This window comes from Mesocricetus auratus, unplaced genomic scaffold, assembly GCF_017639785.1.
Source record: "Mesocricetus auratus isolate SY011 unplaced genomic scaffold, BCM_Maur_2.0 Super-Scaffold_100676, whole genome shotgun sequence".
Lineage (NCBI taxonomy): Eukaryota > Metazoa > Chordata > Mammalia > Rodentia > Cricetidae > Mesocricetus > Mesocricetus auratus.
Window position 1 is genome coordinate 72,611,199 of NW_024429266.1, and position 17,872 is coordinate 72,629,070.

At 38.5% G+C, this 17,872-nt stretch overlaps 1 non-coding gene across 1 annotated transcript; it reads right to left on the reverse strand.

Moving 5' to 3' along the window:
* Window positions 1-15,256: 15,256 nt before the first annotated feature.
* On the reverse strand, window positions 15,257-15,359 carry LOC121137317. The gene has a single exon (XR_005874575.1). It is a non-coding gene; the product is annotated as a U6 spliceosomal RNA (small nuclear RNA).
* Between the last annotated feature and the right edge of the window lie 2,513 nt (window positions 15,360-17,872).

A 17,872-nucleotide genomic window follows, 5' to 3' on the forward strand; every position in this document is an offset into this window, starting at 1 on the left:
TCCCTTTTGTTAAAAATCTTTTCAGCCTCCTTTACTAAGTTCTGCAGGGTATATCCCTGCAGCCCCTCAAGGCATTGTAACTTAGTGCGTATATCAGGTGCTGACTGTCCGATGAATGACATGATTATGTCAGCTTCCCTCTCCTGGGCCTGGGGGTCAAAAGGAGTATACATTCTGTAAGCCTCCATGAGGCGCTGTAGAAACCCGGCGGGGTTTCTTCCTTACCTTGAGTTACTGCACGTACCTTGGCCAAATTTGTGGGGCGTCTCCCTGCCCCTTTGAGACCTGCCAACGGAGTCTGGCAATACAGACTGTGACGTTCCCTACCATGTGGTGTATTGAAGTCCCATTCCGGACAGGTTAAGGGAAAGTGTGCCTCTATCTCATTGGGAAGCTGGGTAGGTCTCCCGTCCGGCCCCAGGACGTTCTTTCTAGTTCCCAGGAGGACTCTTTGCCTCTCCTCTCTTGTGAGGAGAGTTTGTAGTAGCTGCTGGCAATCATCCCATGAGGATGGACTCGATGAGACCTGTTAGGGCCTGGGGGTCTTGTGAGAAAGAGGGGTTATGAGTTTTACAGTTATAGAGATCAGCATAGAAGGGCCAGTATTGGTAGTTCCCTCCCCCCCCCCATCTAGCGGAGTGGGAAAGCCTGGGAGGTCCCAGGCTTATCGACTCCCTCAAGCTGTTCGAACTTTCCATGGCTGCAGCCTGGTAGAGGGGGGTGGGTGACGATGTAAGGGACCTGGTCAGGATGGCCTTGGGGTTTGTGTTGAACAACCCGAGCTTTAACCTGCAAAATAATGGTGATATTAAAGGTACCATCCATAGGCCAGCCCACATTAAAGGTGGGCCATTCTGAAGAACAGAAAGTTCGCTATCTCTTCTTTCAAACCTCCATCGCTTCATCGTGGGCCCAGTCCAGGACGTCTGGCCGATGATCTAAAGTCAAACTTAAGGGGGTTGTTAGAGATTGTCCCATGGGTACAGATGAAGACAAACAGTACGAAAGATGACAGACAGGCCATGGCTATAAAGGAGATTCTGGTGCGGGCACAAAATACAGGTCCTGCAGTCACTTCAGGTCCTCACGACTTTCATCTGAGGCTCAAATACAGGTCCCTAGCACCTCCATCAGGGGCACAATACAGGTCCCTGGAACTTTCGTCCCAGGGCACAATACAGGTCCCTGGAACTTTCATCCCAGGGCACAATACAGGTCTCTGGGGCACAAAAACAAAACCCGGGTAATACAGGCCCCCCCAGAGCACAAATACAGGTCCGGCACCGGTATAGACTCAGACAGGAGAGAACACACAGAACATACATTTTGAGCTCAGTCTTACCTCCAATTGGCAGTGGAGTTCAGTCTGGGGGACACAATCTCACTGGGGCCTCCAATGTTGGGGTACCCCGAATTGAGGGGTGCCCAAGCTGGATTCGTCACCCCAAGAATCAAGAGTCCACTCGCCAATTGATGCAACACGCAAGAGGCTTTAATTAGGCATCTGCAGATGGGCCTCTCGGTCAGCTTTTAGACCGATTGGCCCCAAGGTTCAGTTACAATCAGCTTTTAAAGACAAAAACCACAAGCCTTTGCGAGGGGTCCCTATCTTGTGACGGGGGTAGGGGTACGTGACTACTGACCAGGGGAAGTAGATGTCTTCCTGACCTACACGTTGTAAATTCCTCAAACCTTGGTATGAGTTAATCATCTCTCCCTAAGTAAATGGTGGTTATCATCTCCTTTTTTCTCATGAATCTTGTTGACGCCCTGGTCAGTTCTTCACAGGTGGTCAGCAGCCCGGAATTTGGCCTTTTGTGGGTTTACAGCCCTTCTGCAATTGAGGTTGCTAAACCATACATCCCATTCTGTGGTCTTTCAATGAGGTATCCAACCACACTGATAGGTAGATTTACAACACCACCCTTCCATTTAAGGCTCTGGGAAACTCATGGAAGAAAGCATAGCATGGTAGTAAGAGCCAGAGGACCAGAACTTCTTTTGTGAAGTTGTATCTCTTATGTGGGACAGAGATGTTGCACCCATGAAATCACAATGTGGCTGCCTAAACAAAACATAAACAACAACAGCACCAGTTGACATGGTAATGAAAATTGAGTATATATGTGTATTTAAATACACATATATGCTCTGTTGCTTAGTGAAAACAATACTAAAGATATGGCAGATTATATATGTTTAAAAGAGAAAAGAGGTTAATCTTTGAGAGGAGTATGTAAGGAGGAGAGGAAGGAGAAAATGATGTAAACACAGTACAGTAGGTTCTTTATGGTAAAAGAGATTGCTTAAATATTTGGAAATACATGTGTGGTAAACAGTGCAAACCGAGTCTGGATTTTCAATGGGGACATGGCATTTTCCAATGTTTCTTGAGGTTGCTGTTAACTGACTTTAAATGATGTCACAGTCTTACAACTCTATGGGATGAATAGGCTATACCTTATTACATACAGAAAATGAGATAATAGAAACATATAAACTATTCAAAGCCTGTTTAGGAGGCTTAATCATTCATTCTCATTGGGATAGAAGTTGGGCAGGGCATTGCGGTAAATGGGTAGTTAAAGGGAAATCTGTGATTTCTGGTGGTTGAAGTCTTTTGGGATACCTGAGCAGGATTGTTCAGATGTCAGTCTGATTTGGAAGGAAATGCTACTGGCAGGGATGTTATGTTTGAGAGTTCCTTGGGTCAAAGAGCATGAGAAATAATATGATCAGGAAGAAAGGCAAAGGACATAAACCAATTCTCAAACTTCAGCTACTGAACCACCAGCAGCAGCAACTGAGAAACTTCTAGAAATGCATATCCTTAGCCCATCCCTGGCAAGTCATGGAGGAGGCTGAGTAGAGCTCAGTAGACTGAGTCTTATGAGACCATGGTTGTCCCCATACTTCCTCACTGTTGGAGATTCTGTACTAATACATGTCTTTATTTCAAGGACATCTTGAGTGATTTAATTCTGGATGAGGATAAGGTGCTTCAGGAAATGAGTAAAACATTCAGTACCTAGGATGTCATGAAAAGCCCACGGATGTTCATTGACTTTCAGGTGAGAAATGGAAACCAGAACTTCTATCACATCTCTTTGTTTTTGCATGAGTGCCATATCATATGCGCACAGGCTAGTCTTTACCACAGTGTTAGTTATTTTCCTATAGGCTTGTAAGCATCAGGGTTGCCTTCTGATGTGGCTGTTTTCTTTATCTGGACAGATCCTTTCCTCAGTGTGTGGTGAGAAGAAGAAAGTAATGATTGGAGGGAGATGGAGGAGGGCTATAGATGCATGAATGAGCCACTGTTCTCAGATGCTTTCCTCTTCACAAAATGACACTATTCTTTCCTGATTAGATGCTCATTCTTCCACCCTCATCTGATAATAATTATCTTGAGGTAAGTACTGTCTCACATCTGGTCAGAGTGCTGGGAAGAGGTGACTATTGAGTGGTCATCCCCAATGAAGATTTCTGTATCACCCTTTTCAATATGCAGGTAGCATCACACAATAGAAGGCAGAAAAGATTATAAACAGAGCCAAAAGATGAACAAGAATGCTCTGGAATGCTGTTTTCTGGATAGGGAATGGCCAGCACAACCATGAGCACAAATGAAATGTGGGTATGAAGTAGACTGAGTGGGAAGAAGGACATGAAGAGGGGTGCTAGATGGGTAACATGGAGACATGAGGGAGTTAATATATTCAAAATAAACTTTATAAATGTATACAGATGTCAAAAATTACATATGTGCATTCATATTGAAAAGAAATAGTATTTTACTGTATGAAGTTCACATGAACACAGTTTAGTCAATAATGACTCTTTTTATAGACTTTCTTTACAAAGAAAGCATTTGAGTAGCTAAGACACAATGAGAAAGTCGATGTTCTGGAAAACAGATTTTTCTCTCATTACTTTTGATGGTTTGCTGAGCTTAACTTTGGAAATTACCAACTACCATTTTGGAACTACCTAGACTGCATAAATTAGGTTGTCTTGGAGTGAGATGTATTTTGAGCATAAAAGTGTCAAAAATGTGCTTAAAATATTTTTGGAAATATAAAGTATTTACTACCTGATGTTTTTAACCCACTGAATAAGTAATTCCTGTTTTGTCCTAAACAAGTTAAAATGTTATTTGCTGTCCTTTATAGATTACAATTCAGTCAGAAGCAACTTTGAACTAGAAAGTGAATCCTCCCTAAGAACAACCATAGGGTCTTTCCCCATCTTTCTATGAAACTACTTCATTGTTCTCTAGATGCATACCAATTTACTGGCACTTCCCCATATACACTGAAGGCATAACTACTTAATTCCAGACCTGAGCTATCTCTTCCTACTATAAACAGCATGAATTGGAAAAACTGAAACCCACCTGTGAATATGCCAACTGCAAGGATTTCACAGATGTCTTAGTGTATTTTTCAGTTGTCATACAAACAAATATTTATGACTGAATAATTTATAAGAAACAGAGGTTCTTTGGATAAGACTTCATAATGTACTAGTCAGAATTTGGTGGAATAATGGAAAGGGGAACAGGAGCATGCCGATGAAACAGAATATAATAAGCGACCTCATTGCATAAGAATCCACTCTTGAGATCTGTAAACCAGTTCTGGGAGGAAGGTTATTTATCTTCCTTTTATCCTAGGACCTAACTAACATCTGATGACACACTTTTAGTTCCGCTTAGGTTTCAGAGGGAATAAATCACAATGCATCTTTAGCTTTGTCAATTTGACACAACCTAGAATCACTTGAGATTCTAAATATGGCGATTTATATACTGGGTTGGTCTGTATCTGTGGGGCACTTTCTTAGGTTAATTGATATTTGAACTCTGGCCCACCTTAAACAGCGCCATTCTCTGCATGGGCTTTCCTGACCTGTATAAAAGGGGAGAAACAGAACTGACTACAAGCAATAAATTTAATATATATGTGTATATTTTCTCTGCTTTATATGTGATATGACTGTTTTGAGTTACTGATTTAGCTTCTACTCAGTGGTAGACAATGACATAGAATTATAACCCAAATAAACTCTTTCTCCCTAGTGATAGCTTTTCTCAAGGTAATTTGGCACAGAAATAGAAATAAAACTATAGGAGCAAGACAGATTAACTCTGAAGTCCATGCTGGTGTTGGTAGTCTTGGAATGCCAAGACAGCACTGTTTGCAAAGACAAGTCCAGTTGTTATTACAGCTTGACAGTGGATGGGGAACAAAACACTTACTGCTATTACAAAAGGCTGCCTGACTACCAGCTCTTTGTCTACAATGGGAATGAAGGTTGTACTAGTCTCCCCACTTCTAGCTTTGCTTGCAGCTTTCATTCCTTGCAGATAGTTGAAATTATTACTCCTAGCCTTTTAGTGAAGGAAATCTCATGTGCAAAACTATCTTAATTTTTTTTTCTTCTTTTAAAATGTGTGTGTGTGTGTGTGTGTGTGTATGTGTGTGTGTGTGTGTGTGTGTGTGTGTGTGTGATTGGTCTATATCTTCTTATCTTGAGACAAAGGGCATTATTGATTGCGGATGCATCTATCAGGCTAGCTTGCCTACAAGCTTCCAGGGATTTGAGGATCCTCATATTTTGTTTTAAATTAGGAGTACTGGCTTTTCAGACATACTCTTCTGTATGCCAATACTTTCATTGGCTCTAGCGAGCCAAATTCAGTTCCTTAATCTTGTACTGCAAGTGGTTTCTCCACATCTAGATTGCAATTTATACATTTCAAGTTTCCATAGGCATCACAAGATACAACACTCAAATTGTATTTTGCTTTTTAATAGGAACTATATAAATGGCCTCTTCAATAGGGTTTTGAGACTGTGGCTTGCCTCCTTTATTGTAGGGTCCTTTCATATCAATAGAGACAAAACTAAATTACAAGGTTGGGAGTAGGTAATTAAACATGTGCTTGCACACACACACACACACACACACACACACACACCAGTGATAATAACAACAAAACCTATGTTTGGAAATACTTTAAATTTCAAAATAGTATTAAGGAAATATTATTATGATAATAATATTCTTTAGAAAATACTGTGTAAGAGCAGTCAGTGGGTGGTGATGTGTTTACACTTAGGTATAGAGGCATGAGATGAACACCTTGTCACCTGCCGTGAGATGAAGCCAGTGTGAAATGAGATGGTGAAATTGGACAGCTCATTAAGGAGGAGGAAAAGAGAAGGCCTGCATCCAGCTGGCTCTGGACATGAATTGCTTGGATATTACAAAATTATACAAGCAAATTTTTCTGGTCCTTTGTCAGCATTCCCAAGAGCAATACAGGAAATTGAAGCTCTCAGCTATGTCTTCTCTGCTTCTTCAAGAGAAGTCAGTAACAAAAGTCTTAATGCTCACAATGACTCTGATATACTCCATGTTCAACTAATAATATTTTATCTGAGAAAGATGTATCTGATATAAGTTAAACAAAACTTCATTTTTACATGATTGCTCTATTTCTGATAATTGGGATTAGTATTAGAAAAACAGATTTTAGAGGTAAGCAGGGTTTGTGTGTGGGGTGGGGTTGTTTGCAACATCACTAGTTTGAGATACTAGATTTGTAGGAGACTTTGTATCTCTGTGAGAATGTGGCCATGTATATAAGGTAGGGTACCCACAGAAGCTGGTACAGAGTGTTGTATCCTTTGGAGCTAGAGTTACAGGCTGTAAACTCGGTGCCATTTCTAGCATTATAAAGGAAAAGTGGGCTTAAGCATTTTTTTTTATAATTTTCTCCCTTTCTTTTAAATTATACATTTAGATGCAATCTTATCTAAAGAAAAATGGCTTCATATAGAAACTAGGACTACCTGAGCAGAGATGGCACAACCATTCATGGATGGGGACTCGGTCCTCCCTGATCAATCACTAATTAACTAAATACCCTACAATCACATTTTAGGAAAGTATTTTCTCAATTGAGGTATTCTTATTTCAGATAAATCTAGTTTGAGCATCAAGTTGGAATAAAAGTAACCAGAACAACTGATCCCTTTTCAGCTCAACACACAAACACATCACAAAGAAGTCACACCTTTCCTATTTATCCCCAAGATCTCCCATTAAACATATAAATAACTTTAAAAGTCTCACTGGGGATATTAAGTCACACTGTGGACACTGAGTTTGTATTTGTGTTGATTAAATAAAATTATCTTTGTAGTAAACCAAGTCATCTGAAAATGGATTGTAGCTGAGGTGTTCCTAAAAACAATGTATTTTCCAGAGATAATCCAAAAAGAAGGTCCCAGCCTTCTGGATTAGGAAGAAGTTGTGACAAATGTAAGCATTGAACTAATGAATGAAAATCAAGGAACAGGCAAGGTGACCCTTTGTCATCTGTGATTGCCTTCAGTGCCCTCTGGCAAACCCCCAATGTAAAATTTTATTTAATCATTTCCTGTCAACACTGGGGGAAAAAAACTCCATAGGGCAATTAAAAGACAATGCATGCTTGGTCATTCAATTCTAGCTACTTTATAAGACTAAAAAATTTCCTTTCATTTGCTCAGGTAAGAAAAACATATTATTAAATTTATAATACTTTTTTTCTGTTGCCAAAAAATATAAATGAAAAACAGCTCCCCAAAGTTAGTATTGTGAAAAGGTTTCTTTTTTTCTTTCTAGGGGAATTTAAACATCTAACTAAGAAATCTGAAAACCACTAGACAACTAAGACATCTAAAGTACAAGGATAAATCATCTCAAGAAAAAATGTTCCAAGTAAGGGATTAAATTTGGCCCAATGATATAGCATATTTCTGAAAGGATAATTTCATAAATCTTTCCAAATATTTGTTTCTGCTGCTCTCAACAAGCATAAAAACCAAATGGCCTTTTTATGGTCCCAATTCAATTAAAAATCAAAGCTGTCTTTGGAGTTGGAGTGTAGCTATCACCTTCTCTAAACCAAAGAATGATTATTAATCATAAAATCTACAACCTCTGTCCTATGTCAGAAGAGCCATCTGATATGTAACATAAGAAAAACAAAATTATATGTTCTATTGTCACTAACCTCATAACACTTTGGTTCTATTTTGACTCTTTAAAACTTTTCTTAAGGCTGAGACTGTCCAGCCTCACATACTACTTAGCCAAGGCTTTAGATAAGCCTACACTAATCCATCACACAGAGACTAAACAAAAAAATACTACAGCTAGATTTCCCAGGACATTACCATTATCTTAATTTTCTTGGGGTCCTCTAAAGGTGCTGTTTTTCTTAGACAATGGGAAGTAACTTTAAGAATATGGCACCCACATTACCAAGAGGTGGAGTGGGTGGTATTTGATCATTTGATAGGATGTGAATGTTTATATCACTTAAGGGTGGTGTGTTGGTTGCAAGTTGTTACTGGTAATGGTAAGGGAGGAACCTAAGCAAGGAGGTTCGATTGAATGATCTCTTTCTGAAAAAAAAGGGGAGGCAGTATGGAAAGGATAGGATAAAAGAGTAATCTACTTTAAATTAAAAAACCACAGATTTTTGTATATTGATAGAACATACTCTATAACTTTTGCTTGTATTTAAGATATTTATGTATACTGCTGCAAATATAAGGTTTCTACTTTTGTGTCAGGTATTGCACCTGTGCAACTCATTTAGAAATGTATGATTAAGAAATGAAAGTTAGTTGTTAATCATTTGTAATAATCAACCTTGTATTTATGTTAGGTTTGTTTTCAAGGTTAAACAGAGAAATATTTCAGATATATAGGTGGTCTTCAAATACTTCAGAGTTTTACAGAATATGGTATTTGAGATGCTTTAACAATTTAAGGCTTTTCATGACACTGAGACATGTCTGCTCCTTACAAGACCAATATACTTTGAAAAAGGATAATGGGCATTGAAGTACCTCTCTATGTAGTTTGCTTTTATTGTGACAATGTTAGTCACTTGACAAGAAATTGCCCTTGCCTTCAATGCTGACAGTATACTGTCAAAATTGAACAAGCAGTAAACAAAAGAAGGAAACTGACAAATTTTGCCAAGACAAGGTAGTACAGTCTTTCAAAATTCCTGATTCACAGAAAAGTCTGTCAGATATTTTAGGCCTGCATACTGAAGATGGATGCCCCAGTGTTACTGAGAAAATGTGGGTGATATCTGGGCATCCAGCTGCTTCTGTCATTTCTATAGTCTTGAAGTTGTTTGCTCTGCACTTTCTGTTTGCTCAGGTAGTATATCTTTCTTGGGTCTCTGATGGAGTAGAAGACACAATAGTTATACTTACATTTTTCCCAGTTACTAAATTCAGAAAAAGAAACTTTCAAAAAAGGTATAAGGTGTATAAGTTTGAGAGATATAAAAGCTTAAATGGTTTATTTAAGAAAATGTTTTGTGGTCTAAAAAGATAGTTTGGGTTGGTAATACAAGTTAGGATAGAAAGTGAATTAGGTAAAAAAAAAATGGATTCACCAAGATAGGGTAAATAATAGAGGAGCTTCAATGAATTTGCCGAATGCAACCAGACTAGACATTGTGAATGTAATTCTTATATTATAGTTGTTTTACTTATTTTTTATTTTTATTTTATTTTCCAGTTTAAATTTAGATAAGAAACAAGGTTGCTTCACAAGTCAGTTCCAGGTCCCTCTCCCTTTCCCTCCCCTCCTACCGTACCCTCCCCCCAACCCCCCCCGTTATCCCCTCATTCCCCCAGGGAGGGTGAGGCCCTCCATGGGGATGTCCATAGTCTGTCATTTCATATAGGGCAGGGCCTAGACCCTTCCCCAAGAGTTCAGGGTGAGAGTGCACCTCACATTGTTCTATGGGAGTCCAAAGTCCGTGTGTATACTTGGGAGGGGTACTGATCTGCTGCCCAAGGCTCAATAGATTACCTAGGCCTCCTCACTGACACCCAGATTCAGGGGGTCTTGATCAGTCCCATGCTGGATTCCCAGGCTGATGCCTGGGATTCAAGAGAACCTTTGTCTTGTCAGCTGTTTCTGGGGGTTAAACCAGCCCAGTCTTAATCCCTTTGATCATCAGTCCTCCCTCTCTGTTACTGCCTTTCTTGAGTTCAGCTCAGTACTTAACCAAGGGAGTCTGCCTCTTCTTCAATCAGCCACTAAATGAAGTTTCTGTTTCCCAGACTCTCTGGCCATAGGATTGTAGGCTGGCACTCCCCAGATCTATGTCTAAAATCCATATATGAGAGAGTACATGCCATGTTTCTCTTTTTGTGACTGGGTTACCTCACTCAGGATGGTTTCTTCTAGTGTTATCCATTTGCCTGCGAATCTCATGATTCCATTGTTTTTTTTCTGCTGAATAGTACTCCATTTTGTAAATGTACCACATTTTCTCTATCCACTCTTCAGTTGAGGGACATCTAGGTTGCTTCCAAGTTCTGGCTATTACAAATAAAGCTGCTATGAACATAGTGGAACAGACATCTTTGCTGTATGAATGGGCATCTTTTGGATATATGCCTAAGAGTGCAGTTGCTGGGTCTTGTGGTAGGTTTATTCCAATTTTTCTGAGGAATCTCCATACTGATTTCCAAAGTGGCTGAACCAGTTGGCACTCCCACCAGCAATGGAGGAGTGTCCCCCTTTCACCACATCCTCTCCAGCATAAATTGTCATTGGTGTTTTTAATTTTAGCCATTCTGACAGGAGTGAGATGGTATCTCAGAGTTGTTTTGATTTGCATTTCCCGGATGGCTAAGGATGTTGAGTACTTTCTCAAGTGCCTCTCAGCCATTTTAGACTCCTCTCTTGAAGACTCTCTATTTAATTCTGCAGCCCACTTTTTAATTGGGTCCTTTGATGTTTTGGAGACTTGCTTCTTGAGTTCTTTGTAAATTTTGGAGATCAACCCTCTGTCAGATGTGGGATTAGTGAATATTTTTTCCCATTCTGTGGGCTGCCTTTTTGTCTTGCTGACTGTGTCCTTTGCCTTACAGAAGCTTCTCAGTTTCAGTAGGTCCCATTTATGAATTGTTGATCTCACTGTCTGTGCTACTGGTGTTATGTTCAGGAAGCTGTCTCCTGTACCAATTCGTTCAAGGGTATCACCCTCTTTCTCTTCTAAGAGGTTCAGTGTGGGTGGATTTATGTTGAGGCCTTTGATCCATTTGGACTTAAGCTTTGTGCATGGTGATAAACATGGATCGATCCGCATTCTTCTATATGCCAGCCTCCAGTTATGCCAGCACCATTTGTTGAAGATGCTTTCTTTATTCCATTGTATATTTTTAGCTTCTTTGTCAAATATCAGATGTTCATACATGTGTGGGTTAATACCCGGGTTTTCAATTCGATTCCATTGGTCTACCTGTCTATTTTTGTGCCAATACCAAGCTGTTTTCAGGACTATAGTTCTATAATAGAGCTTGAGGTCAGGGATGGTGATGCCTCCGGACGTTGCCTTGTTGAACAGGGTTGTTTTGGCTATCCTGGGTCTTTTGTTTTTCCATACAAAATTGATTATTATTCTTTCAAGGTCTGTGAAGAATTGTGCTGGGATTTTAATGGGGATTGCATTGAATCTGTAGATTGCTTTTGGAAGGATTGCCATTTTTACTACATTGATCCTACCTATCCAAGAGCATGGGAGATCTTTCCATTTTCTGAGAGCTTCTTTAATTTCTTTCTTTAAAGATTCAATGTTCTTACGATACAGGTGTTTCACTTGGTTGGTTAGGGTTACCCCAAGGTATTTTATGTTGTTTGTGTCAATTGTTCTTATTGTATATATTTTTACTAAGTTACGTTTTCTTTTATTTAGACAAAAAGGGGGAACTACTGGTGAATATCCAATCATACTGTGAACCACACAGTTCACTTTTACGTTGATTATATAAAATTAACCTTTGGTCAGAAGGTTGAGTTAGCAATTATTTGGAGAATGTAATCACAGGATATTAGAGGTCAACCTGGAGAGGTAGAGAGAGACACACAGGAAATAGTTGGGAGGGATTTAGAGTGACTCTGTTTTTTTCTGATTTGATAGAGCAGAAGCTTAATCTTTCAGAGAAGCCAGCAAAGAGCTAGCAGGTTTCACCCCAGTCTTTGAATCTTAAGTCTTATTTGTAAATAGAACAATAGAGATTTAGTTTAAGCTACCTTTAGCAGCAGCAAAAGAGCTGGCATCTGCAGGAATAGAATTCCAGACAGGCTAAGGCCTAAGCAACCAGGCTGATGCTAATGAAACAGGCCAGCAACTGTGGAGTTGCATTTGCTGGCTAAAATAATAGATTGGGAAATAGCTCCTGTGCCAAAATTAAAACAATACCACTGTCTTTACAAACTGAAACAAATGAAAATTTCAGTGTCTTTATAATATCCAGTCTCTCTAAAAATCCAAAATCTCCTTTGAAACTTCAAAGTCATTCAGCTGTTGACTCCTTTAATAATCAAAACATAATGCCTTCTTCAACAAGGAAGTACTAGGGTACAGTAACATCCTGAACCGAATAAAACTAAACTCCAACACTGTAAATAACTCAATGTCCAATTATCTAGGATTTGCTCACCATCTTCTGGGCTGCTCCAAAGAGCTTGAGTCACTTCTCTCGCTCTTCCCTCAGCAACAACACAACTTGTATTCTTGCCTCCAGCTGGCTCCATTCCACTGATGCTGCTGTTTCAGCAGTCATCCCATGACACTAGGCTCCGCAAAACACTGGAGTCTTGGGCTTCACTTTCACCAAGAGCTTGTCATAGGCTCACTTCTTGGTGCCAAGCTTCAATATCTTTTAATGACCCCTTCAGTACTGGGCCTTCAACTGCCACTAAGGTTGCACTTTAACCAATGGCCCCTCCTGGCCTAACATAATGCCAAACCTTGGGTACTCTCCATGACTCTTTCATTCCTTCAATACCAATACACCCCCTGGATGCTTCTTAAACTACCTGTTCAGATGCCAGAGTAACTTGCAACCTTGGTCTCCTCTGGAACACAGTTTCGTGTGATGACTCTCAGGAAACACTTTCCAGAAGATTTCACCTCAGTGATGCGTGGACCTTCTGGATCACCACTAACTTCTCAGGTCCAGCTAACCAAAATCCGTGATCCCAGCATAGCAAAGGTCTCACTTTAGTACTGAAGAATAACAGCTGATTCTTCAGCCCTAGCTAACGAAAACAACGGAATTTTGAATCCTACTAGGAAACAGTCCTGATAGTCTTTAATCTTCCTTCTGAAAGGGAGTTCACAAGTCTATTCCCTGCCCCCTGCACTGTTCTCAATATTCTTATCATCCAAACTCCTATGTAGCATCACACAGAGTTCTCCATACTCTATACTTTGGGCTTTTCTTGCCCAAAATTCCAAGGTACTTCCACATTTCTCCACAAAACATGGTTAGGTCTATCACAACAATACCCCACTTCAATGGCACCAAGTAGCTAATGTTTCTATTTCTGTAATAAAACACTGTGACCAAAAACATGTTGGGGAGGAAAGAATTTATTTAGCTTACACTTTCTTATCATTATTCATCATCAAAGAAAGAAAGGACAAGCACTCAGACATTGTAGGAACCTAGAAGCAGGTGATTATGCAGAGGCCACAGAGGAGTGCTGCTAACTGGCTTACTTCCTTTGGCTGGCTCAACCTGCATTCTTCTATAACTGAAGACCAAAAGCCCAGGGATGATACAATCAACCACGGACTGCACACCCCACTCCTCTCATTGATCACTAATGAGAAAATAAAATGAAAATTGTGGAGGCATTTTGTCAGTTGAGATTTTTTTTCAGATAACACTACTTTGTGGCAGTTTGACATAAGGTTATATGTTTTTGTTTTAAACTATGGCTGTGCAACATATCTTAATATCTGTAATTTTTAGTAATAATTTATTATTTTATTATTTTATTAGGATTATTTTGGCTATATAGGTTATTTTGTGATTTCATATTAATTTTAAGATAGTTTCCTGTGAGGTGGGATGGGATTCAGATTTAGTTTGCAATGAATCTGCAATAGTTTTTGGTAAAACGATCATTTTTACAATATTAACTCTATGAATCCACAAGCTTGGGATGCCTTTCTGTTTATAATGTCTTTTTCATTCTCGTTCTTTAGAAGTTTAATATTTTTATTGTAGAGATTTTTTGCTTCTTTTGTTAGGTTTATTCCTAGATATTTTATTTTCCTTGAGGCTATTGTGAATGGGAGTATGGCCATGGATTCTTTCCATGTTTTCTTGTTGGTAGTGTATAGAAATGTTATTCCTTAGTGCAAGTTGTTTATCTAACCTGCTACATTGCTGAATTAATGATTTCAAGAATTTTCTGGCAGAATTTTTAAATTCTTTAATGTATAATATTATGCTATTTGCAATATGATTAGCTTGACTTCACTGTTTCCCTATTTGTATCCTTTTAATTTCCATTCATGACTTATTGTTCCAGCTAGTATTTCAAACAACATATCAAAAAAGAAGCAGAGATAGTGAATATCACTACCTTGTTCCTGACTTCAGTGAGATTGCTTCAACTTTTTTGAGGTTTAGAATGACGTTTACTGTGCATTTCTCATACATAGACTTTATTATGCTGAGATATGTTCTCTCTATTCCTATATTCTCAAAGATGTTTATAATGAAAGCACATTGGATTTTATCAGATTCTTTCTCTATCTTTTAAGACACTTAATTATTTTTTCATGTCAATTCATATGTTTTGTTGTATTTATCAACTTGAGTATGTTGAACCATTCCTGCATTTGAAGGAGAAAACCAACTTGATCCTGGTGAATAATCTTATTAACGTATCTCTGTATTGGGGTTACTAATGGGGGAATGTCTTCTGCATATATTTCTCTTGATGAATAATTCACAGATCAACTGTTTGGCCAGGCAGGAAGTATAGGTAGGGCAAGGAGATGAGGAGGATTCTGGGAAACATAGGCAGACAGAGTTGCCATGTAGGCCACCAAAGGATTAAGAGGCCCAAACCCTCCTCCAGTAAGATAAGACCATGTGGAAATATTTGGTTCATAACAATGGGTTAATAATTAAGACAGATCTAGCCAATAAGAAGCCCTAGCCACCACCTAACAGTTTTATAATTAATATATGTCCTGTGTGTTTATTTGGGGCTCAAGTGCAGTGGAACCAGGCAGGACAAGAAAACTTTCATCAACATGTTTACAGGTATCATAGTGAGCAGTTTTTAATGTATATTTGCAAGGAATATTGGTCCATAACCAAAACCAAGTAAAGACAGAAAAAAAAAAGAAAATTAAAGTATGGGATATTTCAAGAATGTGTGTGTCATCCTTGCACAGGGGTCATGCTAACCCTCTTTGTGCCATTCCCATTGTAGATATATGCCATTGAATGAACTTTACATGTATTTTAAGTTTAAGAAACATTGTAAAGCCGAGTGTTGGTGGAGCATGCCTTTAATCCCAGTACTTGGGAGGCAGAGGCAGGTGGATCTCTCAAGGCCAGCTTGGTCTATGAAGCGAGTTCCAGGACAGCCTCCAAAACAATACAGAGAAACCCTGTCTTAAAAAAACCAAAAAAAAAAAAGAAACATTGTAATATGTACGACTGTGCATACACTTAGGTATGTGACTATATACATGTATTTACAATATTTATAAATACTTATCAGCTTATCTATTGATAGACACTCAATGCTGTTTGTATCTCTGAGCTTTGGTGATGTGTTTTCAAAGTACATGGGTGTGCAAATAGCTCTTTCATATCCTGCTTCAATGATTCAAAACTTGCTCAGAAATATAATTGCTTGAATAACTGACAATTTTCTTTTTAATAATTTGATAAGCCACTGTGTTTCCCATAGCAACTGTACTATTATACATTTTTTTTACAAAGAGCACTTAGATATTCCAATTTCCCCATTCTCACCAACATATATTAATGAACTGTTTGGTTAGTGCCTATCTTGACAAATATGAAAAGACATTCTGTTTCTTAAGAATTAAGGAATATATATTTTTTCATCATATTCTTAGCATGGGCTTAAGCTTTTAGAAAGTGTTTAACAAAATAAAAAATCAATCACTAAGAAATAATTAATGAAGGAAATATTTTTACAGAAGTATGAAAATAAAAGATAAAACTTATAAACTTCAAAAATATTCCTTTTCAATTGCCGTATTTCCCATTCTATCTAGGACCACTAGTTCACAATGCGTATGACTTAGGAACAATTCAGGAATTCCTTCTTCATTATTCATCTCTTGTGGATATTTTCATGCTTCTCTATCTGATCCATAAATGCATGAGTTCTTAATTTAATCTGATGTCATTTGCTAAACTGATTCAGAACATTCTTGCTGTCTCACTCAGCGAGGTCAAAAGTCACTGAGAATAAAGGCCTGAGGATGAGTAGTTATTTATGGTCCACACATAATGACCATGCTGTTGTCAATATTAAATTTATAAATACTATATTCTCTCAGTCATCTATGTATTATTTAATGGAATCTCTGGGTCATTTCAAGCACATGTCTTTTGCTCTAGCAAAGCTGAGACTCACTAGGTATACAACAGAGCAAATTGCTCAGGGAGGGTTAATTTTTTATGCATGCTTTATGCATAAGTAAATTGGAACATGGAGATTAGATCACACTCCAGCTGTTTCTTTGTAAACTGGGTTGTATCTTTTGTGCAATTCCAAGACAATAATAACCTTCCATCTCCAGGGGTTAGACATGAACACAGCCCCCAAAAAAGATATTAAACTAAAACACATATGCAAATTGCTGTAGTGATTTCCTCAGGCAATGGTCCCCACAAATGCCTCCCATTACAGGTGCCATGAAATGGTCTCTGGGCTGTGTATAGAGTTCATTTATAAAAGAACAATTCAACATTATTACGCAAATCACCCATGGCTTTTTAGCCTGCTTCTGGATCAGGTATTACTATTTTATTCAGTAAGTGAGTTAAGCCTTTTCTACTCATAACCAGGTTATACTGAATGGAACACAAATGGTTTTCTCTTGAACCATTTTCATTCAAATCAGTATAAAATTTGTCTTTTGTGTGTTTTCTCTAGAAGGAATACTACAGAAAGTGATAGACATAGAAAAAGACCAATCTTTATATAAGAGTCTTAAAAAGAAGAGAGATGCATATAGGCATAGAAAGACATATATTAGATATTGATTGATGGATTAATGAATAATGGGTATTGCTTACCAATCTGCATTGATGATTTAAAGTATGCTAAGTAAATGTGGGCATTTTACTTTGAATGTGAATGTGTCACATAAGCTCATATATTTAAACACTTGTTCACTAGGTAGCTGTACTGTATGGAAAAATTAGAACCATTAGTAGGTGGAGCCTCACAGTAAGAAATAAATTATTAGAAGTGGGTCTTGAGGTCTTACAGCCTGTATTCACTTTCTGTATGCTTTCTGATTCTTCTTTCAAGACATGAGGGAGCCCAGTTGCTCACTCTTGCTACCATGGAGTCACATCCAACCATGGCTTTCCCATCAGGAGAACCTGAAATTGTAAATAAAAAGAAACTCCTCCCCTTCATTTGCTTCCTGTTAATCACAGCAACAATAAAAAGGTGAGTAATGCACATGATATGCAGGTTAATTGATTACATTTGTTAGATCTAGATCTAGTGAGAAGACAGGGTATTCCAAATACAGGCATCCTATATATAATCATTATTTTTCAATTGTGGTTTGAGTCAGAAATGTCCCTCACAGTCTCATATCTTTAACACATGATACCCAGCTGCTAATGCTGCTGCTGTTTGGGAAGATTGTGTAATTCATAGGAAGTGGAGCCTTGATGTGGGGAGTACATCACTGAGGGCAGGTTTGAGTTTCTATGGCCTGGCCTCACTCTCAGATGTTTGTCTG